This window comes from Eretmochelys imbricata, chromosome 14 (assembly GCF_965152235.1).
Source record: "Eretmochelys imbricata isolate rEreImb1 chromosome 14, rEreImb1.hap1, whole genome shotgun sequence".
In the NCBI taxonomy this organism is placed as follows: domain Eukaryota; kingdom Metazoa; phylum Chordata; order Testudines; family Cheloniidae; genus Eretmochelys; species Eretmochelys imbricata.
The window spans coordinates 27,799,959-27,813,201 of NC_135585.1; the positions used below are offsets into that span (position 1 = coordinate 27,799,959).

At 40.8% G+C, this 13,243-nt stretch overlaps 1 pseudogene; it reads right to left on the minus strand.

The window, feature by feature from the left end:
* Positions 1-1,700: 1,700 nt before the first annotated feature.
* LOC144274941 (olfactory receptor 6F1-like) lies at positions 1,701-9,195 on the minus strand (annotated as a pseudogene).
* Positions 9,196-13,243: the final 4,048 nt, after the last annotated feature.

Genomic DNA, 13,243 nt, shown 5'->3' on the forward strand with positions numbered 1-13,243 from the left:
GGGGCATAGCGAGCAGATCGAGGGACGTGATCATCCCCCTCTATTCGACATTGGTGAGGCCTCATCTGGAGTAGTGTGTCCAGTTTTGGGCCCCACACTACAAGAAGGATGTGGAAAAATTGGAAAGAGTCCAGTGGAGGGCAACAAACATGATTAGGGGACCGGAATACATGAGTTATGAGGAGAGGCTGAGGGAAATGGGGATGTTTAGTCTTCAGAAGAAAAGAATGAGGGGGGATTTGATAGCTGCTTTCAACTACCTGAAAGGGGGTTCCAGGGAGGATGGACCTAGACTGTTCTCAGTGGTAGCAGATGACAGAACGAGGAGTAATGGTCTCAAGTTGCAGTGGGGGAGGTTTAGATTGGATATTAGGAAAAACTTTTTCACTAAGAGGGTGGTGAAACACTGGAATGCGTTGCCTAGGGAGGTGGTGGAATCTCCTTCCTTGGAAGTTTTTAAGGTCAGGCTTGACAAAGCCCTGGCTGGGATGATTTAACTGGGAATTGGTCCTGCTTCAAGCAGGGGGTTGGACTAGATGACCTTCAGGGGTCCCTTCCAACCCTGATATTCTATGATTCTATGATTCTATGCGGGCGGAGGGAGGTCATTTACCCAACACAAGCAGAAGGAGAGTTCATGCCATCCTGACCTGGTTGCTCTGGGGTGGGAGCTGGGTTCTCAACTCAGCCACCGGCCCCATCTGGGTGCAGGGAGGGGGACGGGCCCTTCCCCTCTGATGGAGGCAGAGGAAGTCACAGCCTTAGGCGCAGTCACCGCTCAGCTCAGAGGGCCATTGCACTGTAACTGCAGTCCTCTTACTTTAAAGTGTAATGTGTATCCCTCTTTTGTATTTATATAGGACTCATGTTGAAGGAGTTTTTTGTCCACCCACTCTGTTCCTGTGAGACACTAGGGCAAATTCTCCAAAGTCAAGTGAGTTACACCAGATGTGAATTTGGTCCAATGTCCCTTTGTAACATCAGTACCCAAGCTTGTATCCCAACTTGATAATCACTCCATAGGAAGGATAAATAAGTCTTTAATTTAAATACTCAGATCCTCAAACCATGAGCCTGGGATTTATATTGCATATTAGACAAAAAGCGCACAATAAAAATCATATCGTATGAGGTGATCAGGTCCCTCATTCACATTAATTGCTGTGTTTCTGTGTCTTGCTATCACTGTACACTGAGTTGAGTAGGTTGTGAAATCAGTAACTTGAATTATTCTTTTATCTTGTGAACCATCAAATGATATTTCCCGAATTGTTTCAGGTGCTCCGATGGTCCAGTGAAGCACAATCTAGAAATTCCATTTGAAACATCCATGTTTGCCAAGAGAAACCAAAGCTACCAGTAAAATTCTATTCAAGTATCAGGGGAAATGAAGGTGTATTAACTGTATGGAGATCACAGTTAACAAAAATTCTCTCTCTCTGTGTCCCCAGACACAACTATCTATCTAATCTAATTTATGGTACTATCTAGGTATTCCAACAATAAATATTTTCAGACTAATCAAGTGCATAGTGTCTCACAAAAGTAGAATTCACAGAATAAACTAAATTGGTTGAGAACGATTTGGGGACATAATCTTCCTTGTACATATCACTTTCATAACCTTTAACATTTTGAAACAGCCTCCACCAGGCCCAAAGTGATATTTATCCACAAAAGCACCACATTTCGGAGGCATTTCATGATTCTAACACCTGTGAGTGCATGGAAACGTTAGAATTTACACTCACGAAACTCAATGGGCTCAAGATTCAATGGAAACATGGACACTGCTTATGTGAATCAGTGAGTGACCACTTACAATGATCTTTATGTGAATATTAGGTAAATCAGATGGCACAAAATCTTAACCAGTTCCATGTTATTTTATGAAGCGATATTAATTATACATAGCACATCCGTATGTTTTAAGTACGTTTGGTAGACTGGATGCTAATCTACTGTAAATTGGCAGTTGAAGGTCTGGCCCAAGACAGCAGGCAAGCCTCAAAGGGTTTGAATGTTGGGTTAAGATAAAATTCTGGACAATGTAGGGTGAAATCCTGGCCGCACTGAAATTAAGTTCTGTCGTTGACGTCAGTGGGGCTAGGATCTTCTTATGATTTTTAATGTCTGTCTCACAATATTTGTTGTTTTTCTTCAAATCTCAACTGCTTGAATCAACAGATCAGCTTTCATATTTTCTTTTACATAATCATTATCCCTCTCTCTTCGGTAGTTCTTTTCATCCATAGATCACAAAGCACTATATAAAGGAGGTGAGAATCATTATCCCCATTTTACAGATGTGGAAACTGAGGCACAGAGAGAAGCCATTTGTTAGGGGGCTTATTCCTTCACCCACTTACTTCCCTGGTCCTTCTCGCATGAACAGAGAGCAACAATACCCGAAGTCCAAAGGTGCAAACAATTCGATGTTTATTGGGGTGAACTTCCAGCAAGCATGATTCCAGTTTCCTTCCTTAGTGTCCCTCTTCCCAGCTCTGATACCACAGAGCCTTACACCTGTCTCCCTCTTCCCATTCCTGCCGTTAGCCAAACATGATTCCAATTTCCCCATCCACAGTTCCCATTTCCCCCTGCCCACACACCCACCCACCCACTCACTTCCTGATTGACTGCAGACTATACAGCCCCCTAACACCATTACTTGCCCAAAGTCATCCACCAAGCCAATGGCAGAGCCAGGAATAGAACTAAGAAAAGGAGGACTTGTGGCACCTTAGAGACTAACCAATTTATTTGAGCATAAGCTTTCGTGAGCTACAGCTCACTTCATTCTCCTAGTTACAGTCCAGTCCTCTTGCCACCAGGGCACACTCATGGTTACAGAGAAAAGCATAAAAACATGAAGTGCACCCTACAGACTCAAAAACCAGACAGCAAATCAAAAGAACCCAACATGTATTATTTAAAGCCAATCTCATGATTTCTAACAACGTCTCCTCTCCTTGCTGAGATGCTCGCAGCGAGGGTGAGGGGGTATCAGGGAGTGGGGGGTGGGGATCCCCCTCCACTCACACTGTGATTTTAAAGGTGAATCAGGACTAAGATTCTGGATTCAGTTTTGACATCATCAAAATTTTATAAGCTATTCTCACATATTTTCAGTCCAAACCGGCAGAATCCGTGTGAAATCAATCTTTCCAAAATTTTGGAATGCCCGTGTACTAAAAACAAAGAAAAAAAGAAGCCTAGAAAAATACCCATCTGGGTTTTTACCCAGTCTGGAACTGGAAACGGAACTTTATTCTGAATCCCCTTCAAAATCCACTGGGGTCTTGATTTGAGGTTCCTGTGGGTTTATCTTACCTCGGTTTGGAAGGGTTAAATTTTTATCAGTAAATGTCAGGAAATGTCAGTTTCGCCACACAGAACGTCAACCGCCACCCTCCCCCAAAAGAAAAGGTCCAAAAAACCAGTTGTCATTCAATAATTATTCTGTGACCCACCTTGTTGTCTGACATGCCACAGTAATTTCCCACAAGTGTGAAAATACAAATAGACCATTTTTTTAAAAAAAAAATGCTCACAAATAAACCTTGATATTCTCTGTCAAAATTATAAAAAATAAAAATTGAATTCTGTCAAGCCTGTCGATATCTCTATCCTCTCCACAGGCCAGGCCTTAATAGAAATAAATAATTGGCACATGTGCAATTTGTTTCATTTTAAATTAAATACAAAGTAAGAGGATAACAATGCATAAGGGCTGGATTTTGAAAGGTATTTAGGTGCTTAGTGGGGTTTTAAAAAGTATCTAGGCCCTTAAAACTCATAGAAAATCCCATTAGGCACCTAAATACATTTAACAATCTGGCTGTAAATGTTCAAGGATGTGAGACACTAAGGACCAGATTGTTAAAGGTATTTAGGTGCCTAACTCACACTGATTTCCATTGGAGTTGGGCAGCTAATTATCTTTAGACTTCTGGCCCTCAGGGATTGTTGTTGTTTTTTCAGTACCCTATCAACTTTGGTATATCTTCCATGTGCAGACTCATTTTTCTTTCACCACATTTTCTGTGACAGCCAATGACCTCCAGCACATTTTGAAAAACATCGCTTCCCTGAATACATGTCTCAGGGCTTCTTTTACCTCTGGGTTCCTCAGTGTGTAGATGAAAGGGTTCAACAGGGGTGTGACAATAGTATTCAAGATGGTGACTATTTTGGTCAATTCCAATGAGTTCTGCATGGAAGGGCTGACATGTAGGAAAATGGTCGAACCGTACCAGATAATCACAACTGTGAGATGGGAAGAGCAAGTTAAAAAGGCCCTTCTCCATTCCTTATCTGATGGGATTGTCAGTACAGTGGAGATGATGTAAATGTAGGAGAGCAGGGTTATGACACAGGAGCCCAGGATGAAGATGAAGGAGATGATAAAGGCCACCGGATCAATAAGGTAGGTATCTGTGCAGGAAAGAACTATCCACGGTGCTATGTCCCCAAAAAAGTGATGGATGACACTAGGGCACAGAAGGACAACCTGGTGATCAGAAATGGTGGGACAGAAATAGCCAGGAAACCACACAACCAAGAGCCAACAGCCAGCTGAGCAGTCAAGGTGCTGTTCAGGATGGAGCTGTAGAGCAAAGGATAGCATATAGCCAAATAGCAGCCGTAGGCCATGACAGCCAAGAGAAAATCTCTGTGCATCCTAGGGAGAAAACAAAGTACATCCGTAGGTCACAGCTGACAAAGAAGATGGATTTGCTTTGGGACACAAGGTTGGCAAGCGTCTTTTGGATAGAAGCTGTGGTCTGCCATACCTGCGGGAAGGAGAAATTGCAGAGAAGGAAGTACATTGGGGTGCGAAGGTGTCGTCTGGTTGCCACTAGGACTATGATCGCCACATTTCCTGTGACAAGGAAGAGCACAAAGAGCGAGATCTGCAAATATTAGGTCCCAGGGAATCCCAGGAGAATAAATTCCTTCACACTGGTGTGATAGCCCTTTTCCAGTGCCGTCAGCTGTTTTACCTGCCAAAACAAATGAAGACATGAAATTAAACTGATTAAACACAACTGTGGCTTTGTGGGTTACAGATGATTTTGATGCACAGAAAGAGCAGATAAACCATTATTTCCTGCCTCTTTTAATTAAGGCTGAAAATATCCTATTGCTATTACATTTCTGGAGCCTTCCTGCTCACAGGGTGAATTTAAGCTTGTCCTAAATTTTCCTGTGGAAACTTTTTTTCCAGTGGAAAGTGGCTTTTGGACCAAAAAGAAACTTTCAGGATAGAAATTCCATTTTCAGGTGTTCCTTGAAAAACACAATTTTTAGTTTTTGTCAATGAAACATGTTTTTTCCACGGTCAGCATCCAAAGCCCAAGATTGATTTTATTTTAATTGATATTTTTGTTGTTTTAAATTGAAAATTTTCAAATACAAAGTTGTTTTCTGGGTGTGTGTGGGGGGCAAGGGTTGTCCTTTTGACAAAACCCTGAAAAATGTCAACAGAAAAAACAACATTTTTCCTGTAAATTATTCAGGAGCCAAATCATTTTCAAATGAGACCTATGGGTGTTAGGCATTCAGCACAATCTGTGATTCTTTTAGAAGTGAACAAAACCCCATCGTCTCTTTTGAAAATCTCTGCTAAATAGGGTGAGCTTTTCACAAGTTCTCAGTATAGGCCTATTTCTGCTCCCGAGGAAGGAAGTCAATAGGATTTTTGTCATTGAGTCAGTGGGAGCAGACTTAGGTCAATACTGAACACATGAGATTTGTACCTGTCAATTTCCTTCCTACAATGCAAGAGGACATTTAATTCTTTTTGTGCAGAAAGTCTCAGGTTCTAAACCTGCTGAAGTCCCAAGTTGGAGTGGGGATGTTATACAAAGTTGCAGTTCAGAGGCCAGCTACTCAATTTTGGAGCATAAATAACCATTTACATCTATAAACCAGCATTCATTTTGGGTAGTTGAAAATGAGTCAGTTGCAACCTCCTTTGACCAATTGAGACTGAGGTGTGCAAGGCCATGCAATGCGCCAATTACAGCAAAGCTCAGGGCCAGAGAGGACCAAAGAACAAAGGAAGCAATTGTCCTAAAAAAATAAATAAATAAAAAAATGCATCCCTTTTTTATCAGAATTTTAAATTCTGATGAAGAATTTCATCAAAACTGTGAATTTCAAACATTTTTGACCAGCTGTGCCAGGAGTCTGCAATTCTTCTCCCCGTTTAGTCAGTCGAACATACTTCTCAACCAGAACCGTTAATAGAACCCAGGAGCCCTGATTCTCAGCCCCCACTCTGCTCAAACCACGATCCTAACCCCCCTCAAAGAATGGGAATAGAACCCAAGTGTACTGATTCCTGGTCCTTTGATACAACAGCTATTCTACGCATCCCTAAAAGAGCTCGGCACAGAACCCGGGTACCCTCACTCCCACACAACAGACCGCAAGCCCCACAAATACAGCAAAACTGTAATATGCCAAGTTTCTAAAACACCTTCTGAAAAAAATATCAGGTTCCCAGTGCTGGCCAAAAGTTTCCTTCACAGATGGATTAATGCTGAGGTCTCAAATTTGAGGCATTCAGAATTAGAAGCCGCTTTTGAAAAAGTTGTCCCTAACTTGAAATCTCTCAATGACTTTTACAGTGAATGTTCTGAATTTTTGTTTGATTGCTTGTTTTGGGTGTTCTGATTTTTCATTTTTCATAACCTAAATTTAGTCCCCCTCCCTATTTGGATTTGAATTTGCAAAGGATCCGAAGGGAGTTATGAAATGTAATGGAGTTGGGCGCCTAACTCCCTCAGACACCTTTGAAAATCCCAGCCTTAAATATTTTGTATCAAAGTCTAATCAACACGGGCAATCAACTATTATATTTTCTCCCTCTTCAATATAAACCATTTATTTTGTTATGAATAACATCCTATGAATAACATCTAATGCCCTGATTCTGCAAACAGTTAATACATAAATAAACTTGCATATATAGACATATATAAAACAAAAATGCCTAAATTTACTCACATGAATGATTCCTTTGAAGTCAAGGGTTCCACTCACATGAGTAAAGTGAGGAAAATAAGTAGAATTTCTGAACATTTTTAAACAATGGAACTTACTGCAACTCATCATTCAGCAAATCTTCTCACTGGGCAAACCTTCAGCTGGTATGAATTATCAATAGACAAGGCTGATGAGAGAGGGAAGGTGGAACAATTGTACTGAGGTCCTGAGCTCAGTGCCCCCGCAAAACTATCTATTTAGGGTGAAATGGGAGGGGGAAAATATAATTTACCGGGTCTCCAAATTTCTCTCAGCAGACCTCTCAATGGAGCTACGATTATTTAGACCAACTGAGGATCTGGCTCTTTGTATTCAGTCTCCACTGATGGAAAGAGCTGAACCTAGCAAAATTTCCGGAACAGTTAAAACACCTGATTGACAAAATCTACTTGCCTGCCCTTTACCATGATGAAAATGGTGAAAACAGCCGTGATATTCTATTTTCTCCATAAAAAGAAGGACTCATCTCAGTTGAATGGTAGAGTTAATCTTTTCAAGACTTTCCTCCTACTTTCAAGACTTTCCTTGTACCAACGAGACCTTATTGGCTTGCAGGGAACTGTATGCCTTTCACAGTAAATTATGTTAAAAATATGGAATTCCTTTAAAAAAATACCTCGTTTGTAAGGCAGTGAATTGTAAGCACTCAGAACCAAGTTGGACAGTAAGAAGACGATTGATTAGATAGATAGGATAGGATTAAAGTTCAAAATGATCTGGACAAACTGGAGAAATGGTCTGAAGTAAATAGGATGAAATTCTGTGAAGACAAATGCAAAGTACTCCACTTAGGGAGGAACAATCAGTTGCACATATACACAATGGGAAATGACTGCCCAGGGAGGAGTACTGTGGAAAGGGATCTTGGGGCCATAGTGGGTCACAAGCTAAACATGAGTCAATAGTGTAACACTGTTTCAAAACAAAAGCAAACATCATTCTGGGATGTATTAACAGGAGTGTTGTAAGCAAGACACAAGAAGTAATTCTTCTGCTCTATTCCGCGCTGATTAGGCCTCAACTGGCGTATTGTGTCCAGTTCTGGGCACCACATTTCAGGAAAGATGTGGACAAATTGGAGAAAGTCCAGAGAAGAACAACAAAAATGATTAAAGGTCTAGAAAACTTGACCTATGAGGGAAGATTGGGGGGGAGGCGGGGAGGGAAAGGACTTGTTTAGTCTGGAGACGAGAAGACTGAGGGGGGGAGATGATAACAGTTTTCAAGTACATGAAAGGTTGTTACAGGGACGAGGGAGGTAAATTGTTCTCATTAACCTGTGAAGATAGAAGAAGAAGTAACGGGCTTAAATTGCAACAAGGGCAGTTTAGGTTGGATATTAAGAAAAACTTCTGAATTGTCAGGGTAGTAAAGCACTGGAATAAATTGTCTAGGGAAGTTGTGGAATCCCTATCTTTGGAGATTTTTAAGAGCAGGTTAGACAAACACTGTCAGGGATGGTCTAGATAATACCCTTTTAACAAAGTTAAAATAATTTTCTAACCTCAGATCAAGTTCGGTGGTTGCTTCAGATATTGATGGAAAATACAAGGTCTTTGGGAGAGGAAGAGTTATTTTGTAGATTTGCAAACTCCCTTATGATTAGTTCTCCACAGAATGTTTACATCCTTTCTGAGGTCATATGAAAAAGTCACACATGAGGTACTTTCTGAGGAAGAGTTTATGATCCTATGGGTGGCTGAACTTTCTGTTCAGCTCACAGTTGCTATCATGCATTACATTTGTTCTTGTTCACATTTGCTTGTACTAACAGAAGAAACTTCCAGTATGGGCAGGCTGTTCCCATAACTGCTTCTGCATGTGGCCTCTTACAGCTCTTTCTGAAGGACGAGCATTTGGTGAGGATTACCATACACTCGAGACTGAGACAGTCAGGTTTATTCATTCAAACCTTTCTTTGAACCAAAAGCAAGGCCCTGCACGTTACAATTACCATAAAAGCAACGAATGACAGATATACAGAAAAAGATATTGCCCAATTACCTTCTCTTGGGGGCGTAGTCACTGTCGATTTTTCCTACGAGGGTCTGACTATTCCCTTACACTCTAGCATATTTATACTTTACACGTTATCTGACCATCCAATCAACATTAAGCATTGTGTCTTACCTTACCCATAGTATATACATGTGCAGGCTTCAGTTTACAAAACTTTTTCTGTCCAGGCTACTTTCATGTCATCATGTCCCTTTTCCAATTGGTTTATTTACTTGGATCATACCACTCAAATATAGGGACTTTTCTGTTTTTCACAATACAGGGACTTTTTGGCAATACCTTTTATGTATTATACTGATTAACTCCCTTTTATCTATGTCCTTCAACACAGTACAAAACACCTTTGTCTTATCCAGCTGCTGTAAGCATTGTTTAAAGAAGTCTCTCCACACGGACGAATTTCGCAAGCAACACTCATGTCAAGCAAAGACTTGGCTGAAGCCAGTGAGCTTAGCATAAGTATTACCCTGGCCTGTCCACATTTCTTCACCAGACTAGACCCATGTGTAGGACTCTTCCAACAACAGGCACTGGTCACTGTTACAGATGCTTTCCTTAGACTCCAACAACAGGGTGTAAACTGGTGACAAATGCAATGTTGATATTTCTCCACCACAATGTGAGCAAAGACTTAATAATTTGTATCATACAAGTCATCAACTCACTATATCAGCTGTAGATTTCTATCAACCTATGTCTTTGGTCCTGTGTCCCATGCTGAGATGAGGAATCGACTTCACCCAGTGCACTACTGAAGACCTCCTTAAGTGATCCTGTGAGGGTTAGGTGTAAGGTAAGTACTTCTCAGCACAGGATGATTTTCACCCTAAGGCGTTCAGAATCTGCCCACTGGCTCTGAACTGGAACAAGTCACATTTTCTGTATTCTAGCCATAAACACACGTGCTCTCATCTTTGCAGCTCCTTTACATTTAGGAGCTCTGACCTATCATTTAGAATGGGGTGTCCATGTTGCCAAGCCTAGGGATGTTATCATGAATCTCTCACGGAGTTGAGGGCCATAAAGTCACAGATCCTGATTCTCTTCTCACATGTATTGCACTATTATGGGGAGTAGCTTCTGCTTTAAGGGCCAGTCCTGCCTCAATTAAGTCCATGCCAAAGTGGACTGGTATTTTCAAATGTGCTTAAAGGAATTTAGGCTCCCAAAATTCATTAATTTAAATGGGAGTTGGAAACCTAACTCCCTTAGTCGCCTTTGAAAATCCCAGCCTAAATCTCTGGAAGGGGAAGGGAGATCAGGTGCATAATTTCAGCAATTATTTTACCCCTGACTTAAATTTTATTCAGTCCTGAGCCCAGCAAATTCCCATTGTATTTACCGGGATGATGCCTGATATTGCTCAGTAATTTTCACACCCATGTGGACAGCAAATGCTCTGAGCAGTTCAGGATTTCGTGAGCACAATGACAACCCGGTGGAACTGGATAGCTAAGCACCAGGGCTGAGCTCCCCAAAGGTATAAAGGTGCTAAAGAGACAAACAGGTGCCTAGCATGATCTTCAAAAGCACCTTGGTGTCTAACTTCCATTGAAGTCCCTAGAATTCAAACTATATTACATTCAAGCACACTAGGGAGCCTTAGGGTAAAATTTCCTAAAGCACCTAGGTGACTTAGGAGCTTAAGTCTCAATGGCTCTTTAGTCAATTAGCTGCACTTGAAAATTTAACTGTCCATCCTATTTTCAAAAGTGATTTAGGGCCAGATTAGTTGAGGTATTTAGGCACCTAGTGGGATTTTGAAAAGCACCTTGGTACCTCAAACATTGATTTCAATGGATGTTAGGCAACTAGAAGGTTTGAAAATTCCACTAGGTGCCTAAATACTTTTAAAAATCTGGCCCTAGGGCTTGTCTATGCAGAGAAGACACAGCAACTTAACTTCAATATCTTTATTTAGCCCACTGCAACTTTTGTGCCTTTGTGGACTCTTAGGTTGAAAACTGGTTATATCAGTTCAGTTTGCACCTGAAAAATTGATATACATGAGGTTTAAACCAATATAATATCCACACACAAAGTTGCACTCTTTTAGCTAAATTGGTATAAAATCACACCTTTCATTATGTCAGTACAACTTTTTGTGTAGACTAGAGGCAAATATTTTAAAAGCACCAAAGTGTCTTAGAACCAGATTTTCAAAGGTTATTAGGTGTCTAGTGGGATTTTCAAAGGCCTAGGCAACTAAACCCCATTGAATTCAATTGCAGTTATGTGCTTAACCTGCGTAGGTACTTCTGAAATTCCCACTAGGTACCTATCTGCCTATCTTCAGATGTCTAAATGTCTTTAGCCTCTGGTGCTTTATACTTCTGTATCTTAGACCACCTATTAGGTTGCCTAAATGTGGACGTAGTTGCCTAACTTTGGGCAGCCACTTAGGGCCAGATTTTAAAAAGTATTTAGTCACCTAGTAAGATTATTAAAAGGACATAGGCACCTAACATCCACAGAAATCAATGAGTTGTAGGTTCCGAGGTGCTTCTGGAAATTTCAATAGGCATCTAAATATCTTGAGAAATCTGACCTTTTGTCTTTTACAAATGGAGAAACTAAGGAACAAAGAACTTAAACAATTTCACAGTGGTCCATCAGCAAGTCAATGGAGACACAGAACCAAGGTCTCCTAACTTCCAATGCTCTTCTTTAAACAAGGACACCGTCCTTACTAAGCCAGGGGTTTGGCACGTTCTTGAGAAGACAGTGAAATTCTGTTGAGACCAAATCCCAAGAGCACTTCTGAGGAACATAAGTTCGTCTTCTTTCTTGGACCTGTTGAGTTGCCATACATAAACGAAGCAGGTAAGGGAAAAAGACAGCAGGGTGATGACAAAATGGTAATGCAATGAGATTCTAATCAATATAGAAATTTATGCAATAAGTAGGAAGATTTTGTGTATGAAACCTTTAAATGTTTGATTTATAGCTGGAGGAAAAAATATGGCTCGCAATGCATTTTTTTCCTCAGAATCCAAGAACGCCTCATTCTAAGGAGAGAATATAATGTGTGAAGGGGGTCTGTTCTGGCTAGATCTGTCAGCAAAAGCTAATAAGTTAGGTCCACTAGAGAGAGAGAGAGGATCCCAGAAATATACTTTAAACCACTTGTATTAAGATCTATTTTTTGTATACTTGGTAATGTGACCTACTGGGCCATATCTGGTTGGAAGGAATAGGTTTCCCAGTGAGTAATTGGTTCATCTGTAACATACTTCCTTCTCTCTCACTTACTTTCTCACTTTCTAAATTTCACTCATCTTTTTCAACTCTTGAATGCAGAAGAGAAAATAACTATATGATAGATCTGTGGCACTCGCTGCTGCTGTAATTTATTGAGTCGCATAGATAAGAATGTAAAAATGGATTGGATATTTCTCTTAGAGGTAGACTTGGGTTTCCATAGCCACAAATGCCACATGGATGCCCACTCCTCATTCATTTTCACGGGCATTTGTTTGTTTAAGAACCAGATTTTTAATGGTTTTTAGGCACCTAATGCGATTTTTAGAAGCATCTCGGCACCTAAAAATCCTTGATTGCAATGGGTATTAGACACCTAGCTGCTTTGAAAAATCCCACTACGCACCTACAAGCCTTCAAGAATTTGCCCCATAATCCCTTAGGCAGCTTTTGAAATCTCAGCTGTAGCCTGGTCTGGTAGATGGGAAATAAGGAGTTGGAGTTTGTCCCAGCTCTGTCACTCATTTACTGTGTGAAAGTCAGATTAACGATCTGTGCCTCAGTTTCCCCATCTGTAAATAAATGAAATAATACCATTCACACCCACCTTGGTAAAATGGTTTGAAATCTACAGGTGAAAAAGCACCATGAATTTCTTCCCAAGTTTACTAGAGTGAATGAATAGAATAACTTTGACTTCCTCTGTCATTGGATCAGGCCCTCTGTAACTATGAAGTTTAGGGTATTAGAAGGCAGGAGATCCTGGTCTCTGTTCCAGGCTTTTCCCCTGACTTCCAATGCATCCCTAAGCAAGATCCTTTACCCCTCTGCCCTACTTTCTCCTCATATGGCAGAGGATTGATAATGATTAATTATTTACTACAGAGGGGCATTGGGCCCATTCCAAACAACACTGAAGTTATGGCTACAAAGGGAGTTCTTTTCAACCTGTTGTAGAATAAAATAG